We start from the raw sequence: 25,842 nt of genomic DNA, 5'->3' as shown, positions 1-25,842 counted from the left end.
TAATTTTTTTCCTTTCTTTACGTTTCCCCGCCCCCTCTTCTTTTATCATAGACCGGGTTAGGCTTACACAATATGTAAGCAATCTAGTAGGTGATCTAGTAGTAGTAGTCTAGTGGGGAGACTGGTACTCCTAGTAACCAATACATATGTACAAAGAGATGTTTTCACTTCAGTACAGAGATGCTCTAGAAGTTGACACAATCTATCATTATTGAGGAAATGAAGATAGAGATGACTCCAAACTAAGGAAATGCATTTTTCCTTGATCAAGAGGGAAATAGACACTACTGATAGCTAGATTACAGGCTAATAGACATTAGGTCATTTTGAATCCTCACTATCATCAGAGAACACATTCAGAAAAAGTAAAAGAAGAGATTATCTATTCCTTCCTGTTTAATGAGACACTTAAGTTAGCTTCCTAATGTACCCAAAGGTCACTGTTTATTCCAACAAGAAGGTAAATTAAAAGCGAAAATGAAATAATGGGACAAAGTAAGACTAGCACCAAGTCCTTATAGAATGTGGTGGCTTTTTACTTTTCAGCTGCCTTCACCCTTATTTATGAAGAGGCAGGGACAGCCACCAGCTGCGTTCCTCACTTTGTTGTTATAAAAGTCTACTTGTAAGGCTTGGAAGCACTTTTTTCTTTGCTTAATGACACACAGACATCCATGTTTTCCTTGTGGAAGTTGACTGGAGCAGCAGCTGAAACCTATATGAACACAAGGATAGAAAATACATCTTCAACCACAGTTGACATCAGCAGTCTAATTTATGTGATGCAGACATGTATAGTTCTGATTTCCAGCACTTAGCCTGTGGGGCTGTAGGCATATGACACCAATGTAAATCAAAGAAAAAGGGAAGGCATGCTCTTTGCTCAATCCCACATAATACTTGTTGACCTAAACAGGTCAACAGATTTTTCTTTGACTGTTCATTTAGTTATGGTCCTTTTCCAAAAACTGGTCTATAATTCGGGAAAAGGTGATTAAGTGAAGCCTCCAGCAACACCAAGCCAGTATCAAGGAAGGACTGTGCTAGCTCAAAAGAATGGGCATGCAGGAAAGGAGGAGAATAATGTAGAGGGTCTTTACACAACTTCCCAGCCCTTTGCTTAATGGCATGTTTGGCTCTTCCTCCCAGCACTTGACTAATAATTGTGGAGATTAGTGGAAACAGAATGAAGAGGGTAACTATTCTGCGAATTCAGACACTCATCTCACTGGGTAGCTGCCATTTTCTCCATCAGGAAATTATCCTGTTGGCACTTCTGAAGAACAAACTGTGTGGCAATGAATATGCACATGGAAAGCCATTGCACACAAACAGCTCACCACAGGGAATGACTCCTTTTCATTTCCAACAGTAACCATGCTATTTGTTGTTTATATGGTATGAGCCTTAGTTACAAATAACAAGTGCACATTTTATTGTTATTGCTTGAGACATCCTGATGTTAGGAGGGTCCAGCTATGATGATTTGGCAAATTCTACTCTTCAGTTTCTCATGAACAAAATGAGTCCATAAAATCATTTCCTCATGCTTAACATAACCAGCCACTTGTGTATCAATAGAGCTTTTGCTAGAATATTTATAGTGTCCTTGATATCTTGGCTTGCTTTTGGAATGTATTAGCTTCACGGCAACAAGTAAGGAGGGGCAAATATTTTGAGGCTTCCAATTGGCTGATAAGTAACCAATGTTTTCTATTTCTCACTCGGAAATCTATCAATAGCCAATTAAGGTCATACAACTACATTTCTTTGAGAAGGGGAGGAATGAAAGGAACTTTATATACTGTTGTTCCGTATTGGATATGAGGGGAAAAAATGATCATTTTGTAACGAATAAAGTATTGCACAAGACTGTTTAAATTATGAGATAGAGATTAGGGTTATGTAATCAAAGTAGATAGAACCCAAATTTGCCAGGACACTTTATTGCTAATGTAAACTACAAGTAATGAAGGATTCATATTCTGAGTATAAATATATTATTTAGTGTAAAATTTAAAGTAGTTAGATTATTTTAGCATTTTGTATGTGGGGATGTCTTTAAATTCTAGCTAAATTGCTTTGGCTTCCCATGGCTTTCCAGATCAAATTCAAAGTGCTTGTTCTTACATAGAAATCCTGAAATGTCTTGGATCATGCCAGTAATTCCTTCTGCTATATAAGGCTATCCTTAAAAGGGTAAGTTCTTTTTGCAGTGATGCCAGCTTCATAAAAAAAAATGTTCCTCCTGTATTTTAGAGAATTAACAAATAATATATCTGCTATAGTTCAGCTGTTTCACCAAAACCAAAGCTAGCATTTTTATAAATTATATATTTACCCAAATTATTTTCTTTAATAAAATAGAACAAATCAGCTAAAAGCCACTTGGTCTGGCCAAATACATTAGGAAATAAACCTTCCCCCAGGAAGATTAAACATTTATGACATTCCTTAAAATAATCCCATCAATTTGCCAAGCAAAATGTCTATGCTGAGTTTGTGTAGGCAAATCCATCCAGAGCAGAAGCAAGTCATACAAATTGAGAATCTTTCCTAGCATGATTTTTTTCTGGAGTGCATACAGTTCATATCACCCCTTCCTTACTAACTTCTAATATCCATCTAAAAAGCTAATGGAAATGAGAATTGTCAACCAAATGTGTCAGAATATTCCTTTTTATTTCAATGTTCTTTTAATCTTGTGATAGCCATATCATAATCTTCTGACAAAGAATAAAAGATAGTATCTTCATTCACCTTGCACTGTAGCAATGCCAACTAAATAGATAGACCTTTTTAGATTCAGATTATTTACTGTTTTTTTTTCTATGTACATCCTCTCTTTATTATTGGGATCCAAGGTGGTATTCATGGGCAACATTCATTTTAATCTCCAAACAATAACCTGGGAAGGAACATTGGGGATGGGTGGCACAAGTATTGGTTCAAAGAAATGTATTTATTTATTTTATACCCCATCTAGAAACTATTCATCTCCCTCATAGAACAATTCTATAGTGTTTTCCAAATATAATGTTCCTCTTGTAAACTACTACCTTGCTTCTAAACTCAATTTTCTCATGGAAATTGGGAGAACCAAAAAGATTCTTCAGTTCTGAACTTTGGGACTTTGGGAAAGTTTAGAACTGAAGAATCTTCTTGGATGAGAAGCAAATCATCTTCAAGGAAAAACGAAGTCCAGTTGCCTTTTGAAAAAACACCTTTGGGACAACCATGACCTGGATGACTGAGAATCTTCATAGACTTCCATATAATATGCTTTAACTAACTAGTACTAAATCACTGGATAGAATATGGATGAAGACCTTTTTATTCTCTATATCTTTGACATAGGCTACCTCACAGATTTAAGAAATAAATAAGGTAATACTCTGACAATTTTGCCTAAAAATAAAGATTTAAAACCAACAACATGTAGCATCAGACCCATGTCTATAAACATGCTGGTCTAATTATACAGGAAATTCATATAAAAGCCAACCACTTCATTCTCAGAAAAGTGTGGAAGAAAATTCCTAAGGATTTCTTTCATGAACTCTTATACTGTAAATGATGCTAGCTAGCTCATAAATCCAAATTATTCTCTGATTGAACATCACTCTCTTTACCATCCTCAATATTGTTTGCTCTGATTGGCCACAACTCTGAGTTTGGATATGAATTTGGAGCATTTACCAATCCTCCTCATAAATGCCAGACATTAAACATAGGATTTTTGCATGCAAAAATGTGCTATACAAATGAGCATCTGTCTCTTTTGGCTTCAGCATCTGTCCACTACCTGATTTGCAACCAAAGATCCAATTGTACGTATGATTGGAGAAGAAGACTCTCATTGGCCTTTAGCAATAAGATTGCTGGCTAGGGCAATCCCTGGTTTTCCAAATGCTGATGAAATACATTTCATGGCCAGTAACCTTGGACAAATCGGTTAGTTCTCCACATTGGGCCAGAGCTCGTAGTAATAAAAAACTGATAATTTTGCTTCCTCTATCGGTAATATTCTGGATTCCACCCAAATGTTTAAGCCTTGACTATTTGTTTTCATACTTCCTCTGCTTGCCAGTGTTTATATGAGTCATAATCTTTCTTTTGCTGTTAAAACAAAATAATTTAGAGTTAAAACATCAAAAGAACAGGCTAAATAGGAACCAAACATTCAAAAAAGCCAAAGTAAGGCTTTCAATCCACATGGGGTAGTCAATATTAGAAATCCATTTCTATTTGAAGAAAAACATCCACTGCAGAGTTTAGCTAGTGAATTTATGGATTGTCCCCTGTACTTCCCATTTCGTGCCACCATGATATCACAGCACTGAGGGTAGTGAAATTCAATTATTTTTACTACTGGTTCTGTGGGAGTGCCTTGGTGGGCGTGGCAGGGGAAGGATACTGCAAAATCCCCATTACCTCCCCACTCCTGGGGGAAGGATATTGCAAAATCTCCATTCCCACTCCACACTGGGGCCAGCCAGAGGTGGCATTTGCTGGTTTTCCAAACTACTCAAAATTTCCGCTACCGGTTCTCCAGAACCTGCTGGATTTCACCCGTGACTGAGAGCCACATGGATGGCTCTCAGCAGATGTTCAGTTCTGTTTTTAAATGCAGAAAAAGAGACAATGCTAAAAGACCACCTCTCTCCATAGTTCAAAAAGTTTAAGAAGCCAAGCAGGAAAGTGCTTGCCTTGGGTCAGTGCAATTATACTATTAACCAGTCCAAACTAAGTGTGGGCTAGGTTAAGAAAGAAGCCTCAACTGCAAAATCCATTGTTGTTCAGGGAAAGCTTTCTGCACAGATAGGCTGTGTCCTGCTCAGAAAGCCTTTGGGACCAACCTGTCTATTAATTTCTGCAATACTGCAATGCTCCTCTTGGTTAATACTTGCCCCTTTATAGCTAATTTTATGCTTCCCAGATGCCTAAATCCAGATTTCAGAAACAATAGCATGATTATGCCTTTACAGGGCTCATTTACAGTTCTTGGCCAGAGGACACAAAAACAGGATGAAAAGTTGTAAGAGTTGTAAGTTGTCTCTTCCCCATCCAGTTTCCTATTATAAAGGAGAATCGGCACTGCCCAGTCTTCTAGCTATTTCCCTTGAGAACATAATTTTCCAATGGAATTTCCTGCTCTTTGGAGCTGCAAATATAAAATGCATAACTGGGAGGCTAAGAATCCTGAAAAAACGACCTCCCCGCCTCCACTTAAAACACATCTCAAAGTTCAGGAACCACAGTCCAATTTACAACTTTCAACAGCCATGAACCATCTCCATTTGTACCTCTGAAAACTGACATTTATACTTGTGTATTTCAGACCTGAACACTGCTGACCAAGGCTATCGACCTCCTAAAGGAAAGCTGATTAACACATCATAAATAGCACATATCTTCCAAAATATATAAGTCTCCTGTATTGATCTAAACTGAAGCAGTTCATGCAGGGATGAGCTGCTGGGGGTTCACATGGATTTGGGCAATCTTCTAGCTAGGATTCTGCCCAGTTCAGGGAATTCCCAAATGCTAGCCCTGACTGGCCATACCTACCCCACCCCTCCCACCCCACCCCGCCCCGCCCTGCCCTGCCCTTTCCCTCCCAGGAGTCTCCACGTGGTCCATTCATCATGCCAGGTAAGTGCAGGGTCCACAACGGGCCCACACAGGGCTCAGGGAGGGGGGAAAACAGGCCTATCGGAGATTTAGTCTGGAAATGTGCCTGTTTCCAGCCTCCAGAGGACCTCCAGAGCCCGGGGGAAGCAGTTTTTGCCCTCCTGGAGAGTCAAGGAAACCCTCCGGAGTCTGGGGAGGGGGAAAAATGCCCCCCCCCGTGGTACAGGAGGCTGACTAGGCACACCCACCATGACCATGCCTACCCAGCAACAGGGCAGCAAACCTGTTGCTGCAATTTTTGAAGCCCGCACCTCAGTTCATGTACATGATATTTAGTGATTTGCCAAGAGCCTTATAAAGGAATTCAACAGAATTTCTGCCTTGCAGTAACTATGACAACTTGTATGACCAGGTTAAGATGGATTAGAAACCTGCAGCCCACTCCATTAACCAATTATCTATCATGGCCACTTTTGATAATGTAGCTATTTATCTTATTCTCATGACTGACTTTAGTACTAGTGATCTCTTTGGAACTTAGTTACAGTTTTTCTGGCTTACAAGAGGATATAGTAAGCATGATCAAGCATGATCAGTTTAATTTGTGTACTTTTTCAACTTTGTTTGTGCAGTCTATAATTCAGTCCAGCTACTTCCCCAGGAGGTGAATGCCTACATGAGTTCACATAATTGTTTATATCCTTCTCATATTTCAGTCTCATTTATCTATCTTGCCTTCCCCCGTTTTTTTTTTACTTGTAAGGGAAATGTGTCCGCCCTTCCCTTCAGCAACATTTCTTAATTTCTCACAAAATCACATGAGTCAGATTCAATTCCACTTGTAAAAGCAAGACACAAAGTACATATGTTACAGGAAAACAGTTCTTCTTTTGGAAAGCACTTGACCTCAATCTATCAAGAATAGACCTGCTGTCCCTCACAAATTGAATGATTACAAGATATATCTCATGCATGTAGTTTGACGCAACTGTCTTCCACTGCAATGGACAAAGATCCAGTAAAAGTAATGTCCAGGGTCTGAGCAAATCTGAGGACTTGTGGAGTAATCCTGGAGAATGTCATCTTTCCCAACCCTCCAATCATTACAGGAACAAGTAATGAGAGATCATTTGGTCCAAAGAAATGCTAAATCAGTAATGTCCTTTGGAGAGGCATGTCCCTAAAGAAGCACAAATTCAGCATATACAGTATACTTAAAATTCAATCATTCAATAAACCTGCACAGTTATGTTAACAGTGAGATGAGAGGCATATAAATTTAATAAAGAAATAAAGATTAATCTGTCACTGGAAAAAATGGCATTTATTGAATGGAGTGTATGTCTATTAGACATATCTAGGACTGTGCTATAGGAAAATCTAATGTGCTCAAACTTACATTGGGGGCCAATTAGTTTTTATTTATTTAAGGACAACAAATACAACAAACAGTAGGACTTGCTTCCAAGGAAATACATTAATACGTATTGCTAGACAGCTCTGCAGAACAGTTCTGCACATACTAACTCAGGAGTAAATAATTCTAAATTAAGAGAACTTACAGGTAAAGTACAGATTGCAGTTACTTAAATCCTTTAAAATCACCTTTAGGTTTAGAAAAAATTGGGGGTATTGGAAACTAAGATCCTAGTTTATAAGTATTTTAAATGTTTGTTTAGTTCCTCCCTTCTGAACTTCAGTTTCTTGTTACAAAGGAAACTACAAAGTTTAAGAAATGAAAAGCCTGGGTATTCTTTTGCTTGGAGAGAAAGCAAACATCACAAGATTTTTTTCCAAATATCATTGTTTTATAGAGAAACAAAACTTCATCACTGGCTATTCAAAGGAACTCTGAAACTCTTTCTTCTTTCAAACAAGATATATAGCATTGATACAACAACTTTAAATGTCATGCAAATAGAATTAATCAGTACCACTTAGACATTTCTTTCTTAAGAATGTAAAACTTATAGACGTGAAGTCTAGCTCTCCTTCTCCCATCTATTGAAGTTATTATTATGAATCAGTATCAAGCAAATAAATCTTGTTTTTGTGTGGGGTTCATAAGCATAAGACTCACATACACACAAAAACAAAACAAGGGGAGGGGGGAATCCTTAAATCCCATGGATACAGTTTCAGCTTTTTAATCACAAACTTCACATGCAAGTCTTTTTGGTTGTCAGAAGTTTTATGAGTCAGAAAATCAGCCTTTCAAAGAATCAGACATGAAATCCTGCAAAGTAGAGAGAGAAGCATCCCATTTGACTGGTGGTGAAAGAAAGAGTGCTTGCTAAGATGAGGTTATTCCCAAAGAAGACACTTGGTCCAGGCTTACCTGTTGACACCTGCCCTCCTGCTGCCTTTGCGTGTTTTAATTTCCAGGCTCTTCCTCCCCCCCCCACTTTTTTCCTCCTCCTCCTCCTTCCTCCTCCTCACTCTGATCCGGTCCTGATACAAATGTGAGCCTCTTCCAAGCTGTGTGTGTTTTCTCTCGTTTTGTTCCTCGGAGATTCTCTTAGGGAGGGCGGGTGGGAGCGAGGGAAGGAGGAGAAAATCATAACAATAACGTCTTTCTTTGGCAGCCAAACTCCTCAGCGTTTAAACTACATGTGTGTCCTCCTGCTTGCCTGTGGAGAGAATCATATGGAAAAAAACGGTTCCTTCTGCTCAGGCAAGAGGGCTCCCCACTAACATTAAGCAAAGCATATGTGCCCATGCACATCTGTACATACATACCCACACTTATATATTTACTTTGCACTTTACATTTCTTATTAGCAGGGTAACCTCTCCTGACTTTACAGTAAAACAATATATGGTATAAAATAGACTGAAGGACATATGAACCCAACTTACTTGGCAGGATTTGTGGATTTGGACATGAATGGTAGCAGGTAGCAAGGTTCTTATTTTTCTAAATGCAATTGCTTTATTACCCTGTTCTTCTTTTATGCTATGATGATAGTGCCAACTCAGTCATTTAAAGCCACCCATGACTTCCCCCCCATTTTTTTTTGGCAGTTTAAGAATAAATATGTGTACCCTACAGTCTAAGTATAGTGGCTGCCAATACTTCTTGATAAAAGAGACAGAAAGCATAATGCAATGTATGTATTGCTTTTCTTTAAAGCTCTCTAAACTGGAATAAATGAAATTTTCTCACCAAATTACTCGTTTATTTTCAAGATCTTGAATTCAAATCAATACCTGTTATGATCAAAAGGGAAATTAGTCCAGAAAAAGAAAACACAATCATGGACACAAGTATTTTGCATCATTTCATCATAACTTTGTCCTATTCTTGAAAGTAAGTTCCATTGAGTTTAATCCTAGTAATGTTTATGTGGGAATGCGTCTATTGACATAGAACCTAACTTCTGCCTAAACGCATTTAGGATTGTACAGTAAAGATAAAAGTTAACAAAAAACAAATTGTAAGCTTACATTAAATGTTAACATATTCCATACCATAGTCCGTAAACAATTTATTATATTTTAAACTATTTAATTGTTACTTATAAGATATTTTCAACAAGGTGTTTTTATTTTATAATACTTATATTTCATTCATTCATTTATTTCATCCAACTGAAAAAGAAATGGCAGCTTGGGATATGGGTATGTGCCTAAAACACAAATGGTCAAGTGATTTTTCTTTCTTTCTCAAAAGTCTCTTGCAGTTTTGCAAAGATTTCAGGTTGATGTCAGATTTATGAAAATGTTTGCTTCAGCCTGATAGACTTCAAAGAGTTGTATCTAAATCTATACAATTTAAGGTAATAGAAGATGAATTATGAAACACCGAGCTATAAGATTTAACTATACAGTACAGTTTGAAATTAGAGAACAAGAATATAAACAATTTTATAAGATATGGGATTTATTTTAGCAATGGTTAGATAAAAAAATATGGAAATGAAATATGACTGAAAATTTTACAATACAAGGACAATGGAATGACAGAATATAATATAAAGATGTACTAATATTGGATGGATTTAAGAGGATGTAATGAATTGTTATAATATAAATTAATTCAAAACTTAGAATATCTCGTATAAAATGAAGGAATAATAGTTATAGTCAAATAAATGATTAATAATGATTATATATATATATATATATATATATATATATATATATATATGATTAATAATATGAGATTTTATATAAATTGTAAGTGAAGACTATGGAGAGGATGCACAAAAGTTTTGTACCCAATCGACATGCTGGATATAATTGCAAGATGCTTTTATGTTTTATGTTTTGTTTGTGTAAGTCTATTTTTTAAAAAATTCTTTATATTAAAAAAATATGAATTATGACATACCGAGCTATAAGATTTAACTATATAGTACAGTATTTAATTTTCTGGATCCCTCCTATATAAAAAGGACAATAGTTCAGACTCAGCTGAAAAATGTATTTTTGTCATTTCCAAAGTCAGGGGTGGGTTCCTGCCGGTTCTAACCAGTTCGCTAGAAGAGGTTCCACAAAACTAGTGTGCCATTTAGAATTGGTTCCAGTGGTGGAATGCCCCCTTGCTCACTCACCCCTGGGCCCTGCCCATTTGGTTAGCGCTGGTCCGCTCGCTTGGCCGCCTATCCGCACCATGCCTCTAAGAGCCGTTGGCTCTCTATTGCTGCCTGCCGAGGCAATAAGTAAGCTCTTTCCAGACGCAGCGGCTTTTGGGGCTAATGAGGCTTGGGTTTCCAGCCTGACAGCCCCCACCACTTCTGGATGTCTATTGCAGTCATGAGGAGCCGAGGATAGTGCGGAGAAGAGCGCGAAGGTTCTTGGTGCTCTGGGAAGCCACAAAAATGGAAGTAACTATGAGACAGATCTGTGAGATGGAAAGTTATCAAACAGATTCAACATAGGAATGAGAAATTTCTTGAGAGAACAATTAGACAAATGGGATGCCTTCAGAAATTGTGGATATACCATCACTGGAGGTTTTTAAGAAGAAATTTGTCCATAATAGTATAGGGTCTCATCTCATGCTTCCGCAGGGGTTGGACTAGAAAACCACCAAGGTCCCTTCCAACTCTGTTATTCTTTATAAATCTCTCCACTCAGTCTTACCAAGAGAATGGTGATAAACAATATTTGGAAATGTACAGCAGGCAGTCTTCTGACAGTAAAATCGCATCTTATTGGCTAGTATCAAAGGGGAGATGACTTTGAAAATGCTTCATCTCCCACTATAACATGCAAGATGAGGTGAGGACTGGCTAGGCGGGGAGAGGCAAGGAGAAGCCAGGCCAGGTGCCCCGCCATGTGAGTGACATACCAAGTCATGCCCACCTGGTCACATGACTGTCAAGCCACTCCCACCCAGTCACATGACCACCGAGCCACTCCCACAAAACAGGACACACCTACAGAATAGGTTCTAAAAAAATTGAAACCCACCACTGTTCAAAGTGCACTATTTCACTGGAGGAGGAGGAGGAGGAGGAGGAGGAGGAGGAGGAGGAGGAAGAAGAAGAAGAAGAAGAAGAAGAAGAAGAAGAAGAAGAAGAAGAAGAAGAAGAAGAAGAAGAAGAAGAAGACGACGACAATATGAAGCAGGAAAGCTAAGAAAACTGATCTCAGGATTTCTCTTCTGCTCCCCATCTGTTATGGTGTTCTTTTCTGTGCTTAAATGTCCTCGGAGAACATGGCCTGGCTGGTGGTGCAGAGCAGCTGATTCCGTGTGAGGTGGCAGCTGTTTCAATGAGACGCTTCTCTTTTTCCCTGCCCCCTAATGAGCTTTTTGGCACATTGTTTCGAAGAAACTGCACAACATTCCTGTGGTAATGTTCCAGCAGCTTTATGTACATTGACTTTGATGCTTTTTTTTCACCCTGACAGAATTTCTTTCCCTTGGCATCCTTTGCTTTCTCATTTGAGGTTGATTTTTCAGCACCCTGCTGAGGCCAGCCGGGACAATCTTCAGGATACATTTCTTTGTCAGCTAACCAACTACTTGGTCCAACAAGGCTCAGTTCAAAATACTCCTGTAAGTTCTTTAGTTTTCTAAGTACAGAACTGGTCAGCTCAAAGCAATGTGTCTTTCCTAATTTTTTTATTCTTTTAATATTAGAGACATAGAAGAGCAAGCTCCCATTAGAAAAGAAAATACAGGGTGTTGCAAATGCACATAACTTGTTCTCATGTAGCTTTTCAAAATGTTTTCCTTAGAAACAACAAAGCATATCAAGCAACAAACAAACAATTATTATTTCGTAAGTAAAAGTCACAAGCCAGGTCTGTGTCCTCTCTGCCCGGAGCAAATCCAACTCATTTCTTTTCTCAGAAATCAGTTACATTTATCAGTATTCTTTCAGAGACAGTTGAAAAATCATGGAAGTTTTATCTATAAATATTTCATTTTTCTGCCTCCAAAATCTTAAGCCAATTCTCTTTTCCAGTCCTCCAGCTTCTTCAGGGGCAGCAAGAGCAGCAAAGAGGCCCTAATTCACTGCTCCTTGCATCCATGAACACGTCCCCTACTGAACTGTTTAAGTCATTCCATCCTTTTGGAAAAAAACAAACCACTGCTGGTTCATTAGCAATAGTACTTAGACTTATATACTGCTTCATAGTACAGCCCTCTCTAGGTGGTTTACAGAGTCAGCATATTGCCCCCAACAATTTGGGTCCTCATTTTACCCACTTTGGAAGGATGGAAGGCTGAGTCAACCTTGAGCCTGGTGAGATTTGAACTGCCAAACTGCCAAACTGCAGCTAGCAGTCAGCTGAAGTAGCCTGCAGTACTGTACCACTGTGACTCCCAGTTATGAGGAATTTGCTCAGTTTCTAGAAAAATAATGCTCAGATTTGCTTGAAATATGGACACCAGTTGATATAGCAAACACCTCCTTCTGTGTGGTTATCTGGAATCAACTTTAACTTGTGGGTCCATGAGGAAGTGGTCATTTTTTTCTATGTTAGCCTGGCCAGTTGGGATTTGGATTCCTGTTGGTATTGTTTGCTGGTTAAAGCTTCCAGGGAGGCGACAGGAGGCTGGGATTCAGTTTTCAGTGCATACATTCTTGAATGAGGGTTGCCTGCCTCCTACTCTGAAAGAGGTAGTAGTGTGTCCCTCCTCAAGAACTTACTGCTCAGCCAAGCTATTTTAGACTATAATATCATTGCCAAAGGTAGGTTGTTGAGAAGGCCTGCAAATATTAAAATTCTATATGGAGCAGATTGTCTGGACCTTTATCAGAAAGGATTGGGATTGGAGAACAGACGAAAAATGTATCTTTGATAGCATTGGTAGAGCAGAAGATCAACCCTCCATACTCTACATATTGTTGCAGTGGGTTTTGATACCCGCTGGGCTGATCCTTCTAGGCTGTCTGTGATGGGCACACAGTTTTGCAATGGGTCCTTTTTCCTAAATGGTTGGCTCAGTTTGTGTGTGGAGCATTAATCCTTTAAATAGCATAGGTGGAATATTACAGGGCTTAAACTTTCCATGTTGTTTAATATCTACATTAAACTTCTAGCAGATGATATCTGGCAGCACAGGTTCATCAATATATGGGTGATATTTATATACTGGTATATATCTAATCTCCATATAGGAGATGTAGCGGAGGTCCTATTTCAGGATGTGTAATCTGCTAAGATCTAGAAACAGTCCATTTAGACATGGTTGTGTACCCCTGAATGGAACTCAGTTGTAGTGTTGGAAAGATCAAACTCCTTTTTTCCTGGTTTATTTCCAGGCCAGAAATTCCAATAAAACAAACCAGACTTTCAGTGAAGGTCAAATAAAATATATTTATGCAACCCAAAGTTGTCAAATAACTGTGCATGAGTGACCGCAAAGGGCTGCTTCTCCATCTTCCTTTTTATAGGTTTTAGTTTAAAAATTTAACCAGTCACTATCAATGGAATGGAATTTATTAGCTTATTACAACTAAATGTGTCTTTATCTTAGACTTAAAGCAGATGCCTCCTTATTTATAATTAAAAGAAATGTCTTATCTTGATAATAAACAGATGCCTTGTTAAATTGATATTTTATCTTTCATATATGTGTGTGTGTGTGTGTGTAACAAATATATAACAAAGAAATATATATGCACACACAGACATAAGATATATGACTTCTTTTACATGGGTTTTGCTGTCATGTTTGTTTGTTTGTTTATTCTGCAGGAAACCAGGCATTACCACTGCTTATATAATCTTTCATGATTCTTAACTTAAACAAATTGTAAACATATAAGGGACATATTCCAATACAAGGCTAAGGCTTCTCCATGAATAACACATAAAGACAATGTCCAGGAAGGCTTTTGCACAATGACATGATATATGCCAGCTCCAGTAGGAGGTTCTGGTCATGGTCACAGAAGGATACTATGGTTGATGGTATTGAAAGCAAATTAAGGCAAGGATGGACATCACCCATCCTGACCATCCCAGAAATCATCCAAAAGTGTGACCAATGCAGTTGCAATTCCATGCTCAGGTCTGAATCTTGACTGGATCCAGTCAAGGATCCAGATGTCCTGTTGACAAAAGATTTTGTCTCAATTTGGTTTCAACTGCATTTCATTGTTGCCTGGGCAGGAAATTCTGGGCGAGATTCTGTGTGTATTCATCTCTTGGTATTTTCAAAATCTTCCACGCAGTGGGGGATTTCAATAGAACTTCCCAGCTATTTGGCAGATCAAAAGCAGGTTCATTTTTTCATGTTCAGTATTTCACTTTTCAGATCCCCTTCTCAACATTCAGAATTTGAAGTGACAGGAATGAGTGGGTTGGGCTGAGTCATGTTTCCCTCCCCACCCTGAAGAAAATGCTGAGAAAATGCTGAAGCAGGATTCCTTGAGGATAAAGATGCCCATTCCAGTTTTTTTTTACCAAGCCACTGCCTCTCAAATCATAACTTTGCAGTAGCACAGCAACTTTCAATGGAGTTGCAAGCTGAGAATCAACACAGCAATTAGTTTCAATTGTTTCTCTTTTCCTGAATGTTTCACTCAGTCCAAAATAACAACAAACAGCTTCAATGCCCAATTCAAAATCCATTGAATTTTCTATGACTTGGGCCTTGCAAACTTAATTAGTGCATCTGCATTTATATACCCAGTGGACTAAAAATATTAAATGAGCAATAACAAAAGTGGATCTATGTATAAAAATATCTAGAAAACCCACAATAGAGTATATAATAAGGAATTAAACAATTTTAACAATTATTATTAAACTTTATCACGCACATAATAGTTTTGTTTGCTTGGACTGGCCTTGACTAGGATGTTCTTTTTCCAGTATCCATAAGACATTTTACACAACATAAATGCCTGACTAAAATGGTATGTTCATTCTTGGAATAAAATGCATTTAGCTAATTCACAGCTTTCTGTCAATAAGATGATGGATGATAGACCAGGAATGCAGAAACTGTCAAAAGATTGTCAAAAAGATTCCCACAATTACATCTAATGTTTTTGTTTTAATCTGTTCTAATTTACTTTTTATGTGTTGTTAGCTGTCTAGGTTGATATGGGTGGCCTTATAAATTCTTTAAATAAACGAACAATTCTGCAAATGCACCTGACTTGATTGACAAAGAAAAACAACGTATGAGAGGCACATGGCAGCTTTTATACTTTGGGAACAGATTCAAAAGCAGATAATGTTTGGCTACTCATAATAAAATGTGTGTAGTTGTTAGCTGGATTAAAATTCTTATCTATCATTAGGTTTATTATATTCATTAATGTATACTGATAAAAGAAGTTTGATTGCAATCTAAAGCCATGTCTAGTCATGTCTAAAAGTATAATGTAGATGAATGTATTATTTTTGTCAGCTTTCTCAGTTCATTCTTGTTTTCTTCTGCATACGGAAGAAGATTGCCACACCAAGAAGCTTTCTATAGTCATTGAGATTTTCCCCATTATTTTAAAATGGTGGAGAAGACATTGCTGCTGCCAATAGATACAATACTGTTGTGATGAGAATGACAAAAAATGTAACTTAAATTGTGCTCTGCCTTCATTCCTGTCATCATATGCTTGTAAATATTTACAAGGGTTCCAATTACACTAATTACACTGATGGGGTAAATAACTGACTTTCTCTGATGGAAGCAAAAAGGTAATTTGGCTTGGAAATGAGTTGCTACACAGCAGTGCAAGTTTGCCCTGGGAAGCAAAGAGATAAATTGGACCTAAAGCACCCAGCTTTAGAAATCAAAGTAGAGAGGAAAGAGATCTTGAATATGAAGTTAAACAGTGGGAAATATGGAATGAGAGCCTTCTTAGAAGGAGTGAGGCCCGTAAGTAAAACACAGAATTGGGGACTTTTTGAAGAGGGAAAGAGGGCATAACCAGGGGTGTCAAACTGGTGACCACGGGCCAGATGCATCACATGCAGGCCACGTCCAGCCCAATTCCACGCAAGGGAAAAACATCACAATGCATCATATGACAGCAACGTGACGTGGCAAGTTTGACACCCGTGGCATAACCAATAAAAAGAAATGAAACTTAAAAGTTTGGGGCAAGGTATAAAAGATATGGACTTGTGATACAAGAACAGACATAGCAAAAGAAACACCAACCTAAGACCAAACATAGATCTAGAAATTGACTGATGCAGATGAACTTCAGAAAGAAAATGGCTCCAAACAGAAAAGTAGGTGATGAGCAGAGAGAAACAACCTGAGGAAATATACTGGAGTCAGAGTTTTCATGTAAGACAGCAAGATTACTCAAGAGAAATGGGGGAAAGTGAAGGTATAAACTGAAAGAAAGGTTACTTATGAGTCAGGCAGCTTAAGATGACAAAAGGGAAATAAGGAACAAAGCATTCCTGTTAGGAAAAAGTGAGATGGATTATTTATGAGCAAGAAGCAAAGGAGGAATACATGAAGTCTTCCTCCCTATCCTGCTGGTGGACTTGTTGAAGTCTAGATTCAAGGCAGGTGGATTGGCCAGTAATTTCCACCTGGAAAGGAATCAGCTGGCAGGAGGACTGAAGTTAAGCAAGCAAAGAACACCCAATGTGTGTCAGCGGGTGTGGGTGTTAAGAGATTGGAACTTTGGTTGACTTTCTTTTGTCTTCTGTATCATTTCTGATGGTTTCTAAACAGCTGTGTTCCCTTGGTTCTTGAAATAATATTACTGAGCCAAAGATTTGTTTAATCAAATAACCGGTTAGTCTCTGGATCCCTTCATAGATCTGATCTATGAAGTAGAGACATTCCAATTTGTACATGTGCATGCACACAACAGATACACAGATGGAAAGTATCAAGTTGTTGGTGCTCAATATTTCCAATGAGTCATCATACACATAAACTGCTATGAGACTTTCTGAAAGTTACTCTGCTCCTTTTGTTGATATGGTGTCTGTCTAAATGGCCAAGAAAGCCTGGGCAAGAAGAGAGAGCTAAATAATAGTTATGTTCTTGAAATGTTTATCTAGCTTTCTCAAGGCCCCAAGAGGAATAAAACTTCTGCAAAAAGACTTTTTTTGTTGTTGGGAGAACAAATCTGAAATGGAGGAATACTGCCACTTATAACAGCTGCATATCCTTTGGCTGAGTCAGCAAAACTGATAGATGGATTAATACCTGTGATGTCAACCATAGGCATCAAAAAATCTCTCCCCTGCTTCCTCATGTCAACAGATTAAAAGCTCTGGTTTTGGAACCTGGAAGTTTATCCTTGCAAAGGCTGATGCTAATCTTCTTAACATTTAAAGCAAGTCACATTTTAAAGCAAAGCAAATTGTTTCAAGACATACTTAGTCCTTTTAATTACACAGAGCCTTTGAGCTGCATGGGAATAAAACAGGCAGCACTAAACTGCGGACTCCCATTCAGTTGGATTGGCAGTACTGTAATGAGTTGAAACTGCATGGGAAGGAGGTCTATTATCAAATGGAAAAGTTCCCATTAAAATGGACAGTTCATATTAAAATTCAACATGCTTTAATTCATTAGCTATCACTCTTAAATTTGAAAACCAGAGAGTAGAGAAGCTGGCATAAGAACAGGGACATACTATCCTCTCTTGTATTTAGTAAGCTTTTTTCCTTGACTGTAATGATATCTATAATGCTGCATATGATTTAAAATATTAAATGTTCATTTTCTTCCTGCTTCCCTTCTTAACATAGTTACGAATCTAACTGCAGAAAGGCTTTATTTAAAATAAAATAAAATAATTAGTTCATTTATGTTAGGGTGAATGGATGAGGCAGATGCAGGCTTCAGCAACAAACAGCTCTTTATTAAGTGACAACTATGTACAATCCAGCAAAGACTCTGTCTGGCAGCAGCCCTTTTATAGGGAGCTGTCAGACCTTTCAACCAATCAGATTTGAATACTGTTCCTGCTGGAACAGAGGACCTTGGTGGAAACTACCATACTGTTTGCCAGTATGTAACACACCTCTCCTCTTAATTGGGATCGTCCAGCTTGTAACATATTCATGTAGATAGATAGGCTTTCTGGTGACTCGCCCAGACCTGTGCAGTTCAGTCGGCACTGGATCTTCAGTCAGGTCGGATGGACCTGTTGTCTCTCTGGCTTCGCCTGGTGGAAGCTCCTGGAACTTTCCATAGGGCATGGCTGGAGTTTCTGGAGCCGGTTTGCTCGGAACTCGCTGTGGCCCAGCAACTTCACCAGATAAGTACCCCGGTACCTTTGGGCTTGAGAAGTCTGTGGAAGGAGTGAATTTGTGCTCCTTTGGGGTAGGGCTTTGGCTAACTCATGCAGGAATTGCCTCTAGTTGCCTAAGGATGGATTGGGGGAAGCAGCCATGGAGTTGGTCAATGTGCCACCTCAAGTTCTACCATCCTTGAGCTCCAATTGGTACGAGTCCAGAGGGCCCTCTCTGGGCGTAAACTCGATCCCCTATGCTAAAGTGTCTAATTTTGCCAGTCGAATCTGACAGCATCGTGGCAGAGTAGTTTGGGCGTAGCCAGTCTAAGGGCGATCTTAGCTGGTGACCCATTAGAAGCTCAGAGGGGCTTCTCCCAGTGGTAGCACTTGGGTGATATGCTGAATGAGGAGGAATTGATCAACCCATGTTTGCCAATCTCCAGGCCCCATTCTAGATAGGGCTTCTTTAGCGGATCGCACCATTCTCGCCTGATTCCTTGCGAAGCTAAGTAAGTCTCGAATTGCATGGCCATAAATTGGGGTCCATTGTCAGAGACTAAGACATTGGGCAATCCATGAGTGGAGAAAAGTTTCCGTAGTGCTTTGATGACCACTTCTGCCGTTGTAGTGGCCATGAAGATTAACCATTTCAAGTAGCTGTCCACAACTACCATGAATATTTGGTTGTGAACTGGGCCGGCAAAGTCAATGTGCACCCTAGACCAGGGTGACTGAAGTCGCTCCCATTCTTTAGCGGGTGCCTCTGGAGGAGCTGGTCTGGACTCCTAGTACAGTGTGCAGGTAGCCACCCATTCCTCAATCTCCCTATCCATATTAGGCCACCACACGTAACTCCTGGCCAAAGACTTCATCTGAACAAGTCCCAGATGCCCTACGTGCAAGGTCTCTAGTACTGCAACTCGCAGTTTGCTTGGAACAATGACACAGTCCCCCCACAGGAAACAACCATTGACCACAGACAGTTCATCCCTTTTAGCAAAAAACATTTTAAACTCTGGTCCAACCAGCGCCTTGGGCCAGCCCCTCCACACCTAGTTCAAAACCTGCTTCAGAGTCTGGTCTTTAGCTGAGTAGTGGGCAACTTCACTGGAGGAGACAGGACCAGCCTCAAGGCAGTCTATGAGTAGGACTGGTGTCTCAGGAGTCAGATCAGCAAGCAGTTCTGGTAGAGGGCACCGGCTGAGGGCGTCAGAATGCCCCAATGTGGTGCCAGGTCGATCGATGAAGCGGCACCTGTAGGCAGCGAGGAAAATAGTCCGAGTCATTTGCGATGACAGCGATGACAGGGTAGGCCGGTCCCCAGCCAGCAGGCCCAGAAGTGGTTTATGGTCCATGATGATTTCAAAATCACGGCCACACAAATACTCATGGAACCGTTTTATGCCAGCTACTGCAACCAGAGCCTCACGGTCCAATTGGCTGTAGTTCCGCTCGGCAGCTGACAGGGTTGTTGAATAGTAGGCAATGGGTGCCTCGGTTCCTTTGGGCATGCGGTGGCTGATGATGGCCCCGACGCCGAACAGGGAAGCATCACAAGTCAACACAAGTGGCAGAGTCTGGTTGTTCTGGACCAGGAACATGTCCGCTGACAGCAGTCTTTTCACCATGGCAAAGGCAGCAGCTTCAGCTCTGCCCCAGCTGACAGAGAATGACTCCATTTCGCCTTCTTGCTAAGGAGCCAATACAAAGGCTCAGCAACCGTGGCCTTCTTTTTAAAAAAGGCACTGTAGAAGTTAGGGAGTCTGAGGAACACCTGGAGCTTGGTCTGATTGTGAGGTGTAGGGCATCCTGGATTGCTTTAAATTTTTTGTTTGTGTGGTGAATCCCAGAGCTGTCAATAAGGTATCCTAGGAATTCAACCCTTGGCACATTAATTTGGCATTTTTCTTTTTTAAGGCGGAGACCTTTTTCGCTAATTCTGGTCAACACAGCCCTCAGTCATTTGAAAAGTTGCTCCTTATTTGCAGCTGATACTAATATGTCTACCCCTATACCAAAATAGGGGACGACTCCTGGTATCCCCTGCAAAAGCCATTCCATGATGATTTGAAACAGTCCAGGGGCAATACTAACACTGAATTGCATCCGGGTGCATTTAAAGGCACCCCTATGCATCACAATAGTTTGGGCCTCCGCCGTGGCACCATCTACAGGAAACTGTTGGTATGCCTGCACAATGTCCAATTTAGTGAACACTTTTCCAGGGCCTAGTGAATGTAGTAAATGCTGTACAATGGGTACAGGATAAGTGCTTTATTGCAAAGCTTTATTTATGGTGCACTTGTAATCCACGCAGATGCAGACTGACCCGACAGGCTTGACTATGATCACTATAGGGGTCTCCCAGCATGCATGATATATAGGCTCTAGGATTCCCTGGCCAATTAACTTGTCCAATTCAAGATCAATTTTTGGGCAGAGAGTGAAAGGACTCCCCTGGGTTTGAGCCTAATAGGAGCTATGTTGGGGTCCAAATTAAAAGAGAGTGGAGTACCCATATATTTACCTAAACTGGTGCCGAAGACATCCTCAAACTCTTTAAGGAGTTCTTCGGTGCTCTCGTCATGAATGGCGTTGATTCCAGTCACCTCGAAGCCCAGGGATTCGAACCAGTCTAAGCCTAGGAGGCTCTGCAGGGCTCCACCAACTACCATCACAGGAAGCAGTCTTTTGAAGGACTTGAATTGCACTCAGAAAGTGCCTTGGCCCAGAACTGGGATTCGGTTCCCCTGGTAGCTGCTCAGGCATAGGTCTGGAACCCTCAGCTTGTGCCTCCTCAAGCTGGGGACAGCCTTCTTAAGCATAGTCCAGGACATAATGGTCAGTGATGGGATCCCTCAAGGAGGGATCTCTCAGCTTTTTAGCCCGTGGCGTGTGTGTTTGACCGGTGGTGCTCTGGAAAGTTGCACCGGATTCTACCCCATGCTATCTTGGCCGTGGTTGCCATGAGTTTCTTCTTGGCGGTTTCGGGCATGCAGGTTGGCCCTTTGGTTGCTTTGGTGCTGCAGGGAACTCACTTCTGAAGACCCTGGCAATGTGCCCCTTTCATTCGCAGCCCTGGCAGATGGTGTCCCAGAAACGGCAAGCTGATCTCTGGTGGCTGCCTCCACAGCCGGTGCAAGGCAGGAAATGAATTTAAAATTTCCGTGCCGATTTTTTGTGGTCAGTGCGCATGCAGTAGATGTCATCCTCGCTGTCTGAAGCTTCTGGCTCTGTAGTCTCGTGATGCACCTCTGCAGTTTTGTGTGCACTCTTTGGGCTGCTCTGCCTCTGCAGCATCTCCATCGACTTGGTTGAAGACTCGGTAGCCCTGGCTTCGTCCAGGATGATTTGTAGGGTGAGGTTCATTTTGGTGAGCAACCTCCTCTGTAAACTAATATCTAGAACACCACAAATAATTCTGTCCAGCAAGAGTTCATCTAAGTCCCTGAACTCTCAGTAGGCTGCAGCCTTCCGAATTGCGGCAACATACTGATTGATCGTTTCGCCGTCCTTCTGGTTGCGGAGGTTGAAGTCGTGCCTCCACATGTATTAAGGTGGTCTGGGAACATAGTGTGTTGCAGTGTCTGTTGTAGGACCAACCAAGTGACTGACTGGATTGGCGTTGGTTTGGCCAAGTCTTTAACCATCTCAAACATGTCTGGTCCACAGTAGTTCAGGATCATTGCTTTCTTCTGGCCTTCAGACAGGCCCAGGAGGTCGTTGGCTTCAAGGAAGTATTCGAACCTTATCATATGCGAGTCCTAGTGCTCAGTGGCTGGGTCGTAGGGAGCTGGTGGGGCATGCATAGTCATCTTGTCTCGGCAAGCAGATTTGAATTAGTCGCTTTAAGATGGCTGCTCGATGCCGCGCTTTGCTCCAGGCTGGATTGACCCACTGGATTGTATTTACTCTTTTTGGTGCCTAGTTGCCTTCCAATCCCACCTTCATTGCCAGTGTTAGATAGTTCATTTATGTTAGGGGTGAATGGATGAGGCAGACTTAGGCTTCAGCAACAAACAGCTCTCTATTAAGTGACAACTATGTACAATCCAGCAAAGACTCTGTCTGGCAGTAGCCCTTTTATAGGGAGCTGTCAGACCTTTCAACCAATCTGATTTGAATACTGTCCCCGCTGGAACAGAGGACCTTGGTGGAAATAACCATACTGTTTGTCAGTATACAACAATTTACTATTCATTTTATTTATTTTATTTACCCTTCACTTCCTGAGTTCTAATAATAACTAACCACTTTGAGCCCCCAAGCTGGTAGTGGTATTTTATCTGGATTACAAAAATCCAGGTGACCAGCAGATGGCAGAAAAAGTTATAGATTTTTTTCCTGGTCATCCAGATTTTTCTAGCCATAATCTGGTAATCTAAAATCTAAATCTAAAAATATAGAGAAGGATGCATATGGGAGGAGATGTATTCTTTTCCCCAGTTCTTCCATGTGCTTCCCAAACAGCTCAAAGAAGCCTTGGCAACTATTTTTTAAGATACCCTGATGATACAGGCTTCATTATCCCCAATGCATAACTAAAGCCCCCAAATTCTGTATTCATTTGATCTGATGTTACAATGCCATTTTCTATCTTCTCCCACTACAATTCTTGTTAAATAGAATATTTATGATGCCTTTGGCAGTGAGGTAATTGTCTAATGGCCACTTTGGGTTGCTGTGGCAGGCTACCTTGTCAGTGACTGCCTTCCCTGGCCATTTTGGCTTGGACAGCTGGACAGACCAAGTACCAGCATCTAATATGCAGTGTCTGATCAGTTTTTTGTATAGTACCAGGCAGAAATAATGTGGCTTTCTTGTCGGGCCTACTAGTCTTTTGTGCAATTGCTAGACCTATATAAAGATGGGGGAAAGGCCCCAACTGTCAGGCAGTTTATGCAGCTGTATGAAGTAGTGTTCACCCTCCAGTATCTAATCCTCCCTATCAGTTGTTTTTAGACTGACAGTAAGCAAGGTATGGGGAATGAGCAAGTGAATAAGAAATAGTGCATGAAACAGAGATAATGAGAAAGACAAACAAGCAAAACAGTCATAGAATATGGGAGAAAGAAAGAGTCAGATCCACAGGGAAAGTGGGGTTTCCAGTGGTGGGTTCCTACTGGTTTGGACCAGTTCAGCCAAACTGGTAGTGATTTGGCGGCCTGGGTTGACCCAGGCCTGCCAGGTCTCTGAACCGGTTCTCCCAGCAGCGCCATAGGCATCACCATCTTGTTTTTTGCTTCTGCGCATGCATCAAGCACATACACGCATGCCGCAGTCATGAGTGAACCGGCAGTAGTGAGTGCCGGAACCCACCCCAAGGGATTTCCCAGTAAAACTGAAGCAAGAGAAAGCCTTCATGCATTCTGCACACGCTGTAAGTTTCTGACAGATGACTAAGACTTCTGTCAAAAGCCACCTCTGCCTTCAGTCCCAGCCTATGTTAGAAACAATAGTTAGTACCTCTTCCTCATGACAGTAGGAAATCCATCATTTTCTGTCCTCAACTTTTCATACGTTAAAGCTATAATGAGAGCACTACTCCCATGTCTTGTTACCCAGACAGTTTAGAGCTTAAGCACATAAACTGGTTATCTGAATGTGTTTTCAATCTCTTTCTCTCTTTACTAGACTTATCATATCTGAGCTTCACAAACTTGGGCATCCCTAGATTGTAGCAGATAACAAATACTCAAATCCTTTGCTTAGTAGTCATCCAAAGTTTTGCAGCCCCAATATTGTGTACCTAGGTAATTTATAAATCCCATTGCAGCTTTCTGGGATCAACACCCTCTATTAATGTAGTATTTGTCATTCCCTCCAGCTTTTCTGCTTTCGTAATTTGTACAAGAAAAGCTGAAAAATGCTGGGGTTTTTTAGAGAGAATGTCAGGCCCAGAGAAAAAAAAACATAAATGTGTATGTCACAGAAGTAATTGCTTAATTGCATAAGAAATATAATGTCACTCTCTTGCAGAAGAATCTGGGGCACTAACTCATTGTACAAAGCATTTCTTTTTCTTAATATATTGCTTCCATTTGGTCTCAGCAATTACTATGTGATGAGCTGGATGAAATTTACATAGACTCAAGTATATAAATGTGGGTAAATTTTCTCCAGCATTATCCACAAAAGTACTTTTTAATTTACTAATCTAATTTACTAATTTAAGTTTAGGTTATTCTGCTCTTATGGATCTCTGGGAATACTCTCCTCCAGTTTTTCAGATTCCTGATATGGCAACAAATTTGCATAAGATGCATGGAAAATATTCAGTTTTTATAGCTAAATAAACTGAAGCTCCATTGAAATAGAGTAAATTGCTATGCATCCTGGCCATAATGGTTAGTATGTTCCTTAGCGTGTTCAGAACTATCCAACTATCCAAGATAAGACTAAGATAGTTTAATCTATTATCTATTCTCTGTTCGTTCTATGAAGTTAAATACAATCTACATTTTGCATTAAAGTAATAGCAGTTATATATTTCTTTTCCAGTGAAGGAGTTTCCTACTTTTATTATGATTGGCCCAGGAGGAAAGGGAGTATAATATTTTCTCACTTGTCTAAATGTTAACAATATTCCATCTTCCTGTTTGGATACAGGACATTAAGATGGGAAGATCCCACTTGCAATTTTTTTTTAAAAAAATGCATCTCCCTAGCTCCCCTCTTAAGCAATAGCTCCATGAAAATCATTTTGGCAGTCTTGAATATATGAAACAATGGTGAGTTATTACTGTAGGACCTCCCAGTGTAGGTTTCAAGTGAAGAACTGTGCTAACAAATTGTTTTATTCACATAATTAGTGGTCAAGCACTTGTGTTGTTTTTAAATTATTTACACTGGCATGAAATTCTACCTTTTGAGCATTGGTGCCTAAGTAAAGAGTGTGATAGAACAGTTTTAAGGACATGTGAATTTGCCCCTAATCCTGCCCACCTCACTCAAATGTAGAATTTGTCATTCATATCTTGTTCATCAGAAAATACTTTGGTCAGAACAGCTTGCATTTATTAAAAGTAATTCATCTCCCTTCAAAGATGATGAGGATGGTGTTGCTTAAGGAACTGGAGAAAGTGAAATCACAGCACTAGAGTTCTACTTATCCTCTTGATTTCAGCCAGGTTTCAAAAGCCACACAGAGGAACACAGAGGAACACAATAATTTGCTCATTAAATCCATAGACAAATTTCTTCCAGGAGAGTTAGGAAACCAAAAGCATAGAAATTAAACGAAGGGGGGGAATGTGATTAGGTACACCCAGGCTTGCACAGAGTCTTCAACTCATTCTTCTCAACTTGGTTTAGTAATTTTTCTGTCATCTGCCTTGAAGATCTGGCAGCTGAAAAATCAAAAGGAGGAGGAAAAAGGTAAGGCAAAAAAAATGTGATGCATAAATGATCCTGCAATTTCTACAATGTTATTCACACAGGAGTCCACCCAAACGTTTTACATATTTGAACTTTATTGTGAATATATGTACACTTTTTACATTTACACTTTGAAGACCTTACACCCTGGATTTTATCACTTCATGTCAAAAGCTGGAGAATATGATCCAAGGAAATTATT

At 40.0% G+C, this 25,842-nt stretch overlaps 1 protein-coding gene across 1 annotated transcript in view; it reads right to left on the bottom strand.

Annotated features, from left to right (window-relative positions):
• The window catches only part of PRELP (proline and arginine rich end leucine rich repeat protein), a 30,823-nt gene extending 22,647 nt beyond the window's left edge, over positions 1-8,176 (bottom strand). Inside the window, 1 exon segment of the mRNA XM_032218959.1 lies at positions 7,973-8,176. The gene's annotated coding sequence lies outside the window, so the exon portion shown is untranslated.
• Between the last annotated feature and the right edge of the window lie 17,666 nt (positions 8,177-25,842).

The sequence above is a fragment of the Thamnophis elegans genome, chromosome 5 (assembly GCF_009769535.1).
Source record: "Thamnophis elegans isolate rThaEle1 chromosome 5, rThaEle1.pri, whole genome shotgun sequence".
Lineage (NCBI taxonomy): Eukaryota > Metazoa > Chordata > Lepidosauria > Squamata > Colubridae > Thamnophis > Thamnophis elegans.
This window is presented reverse-complemented; position numbering and strand designations above follow the sequence as displayed.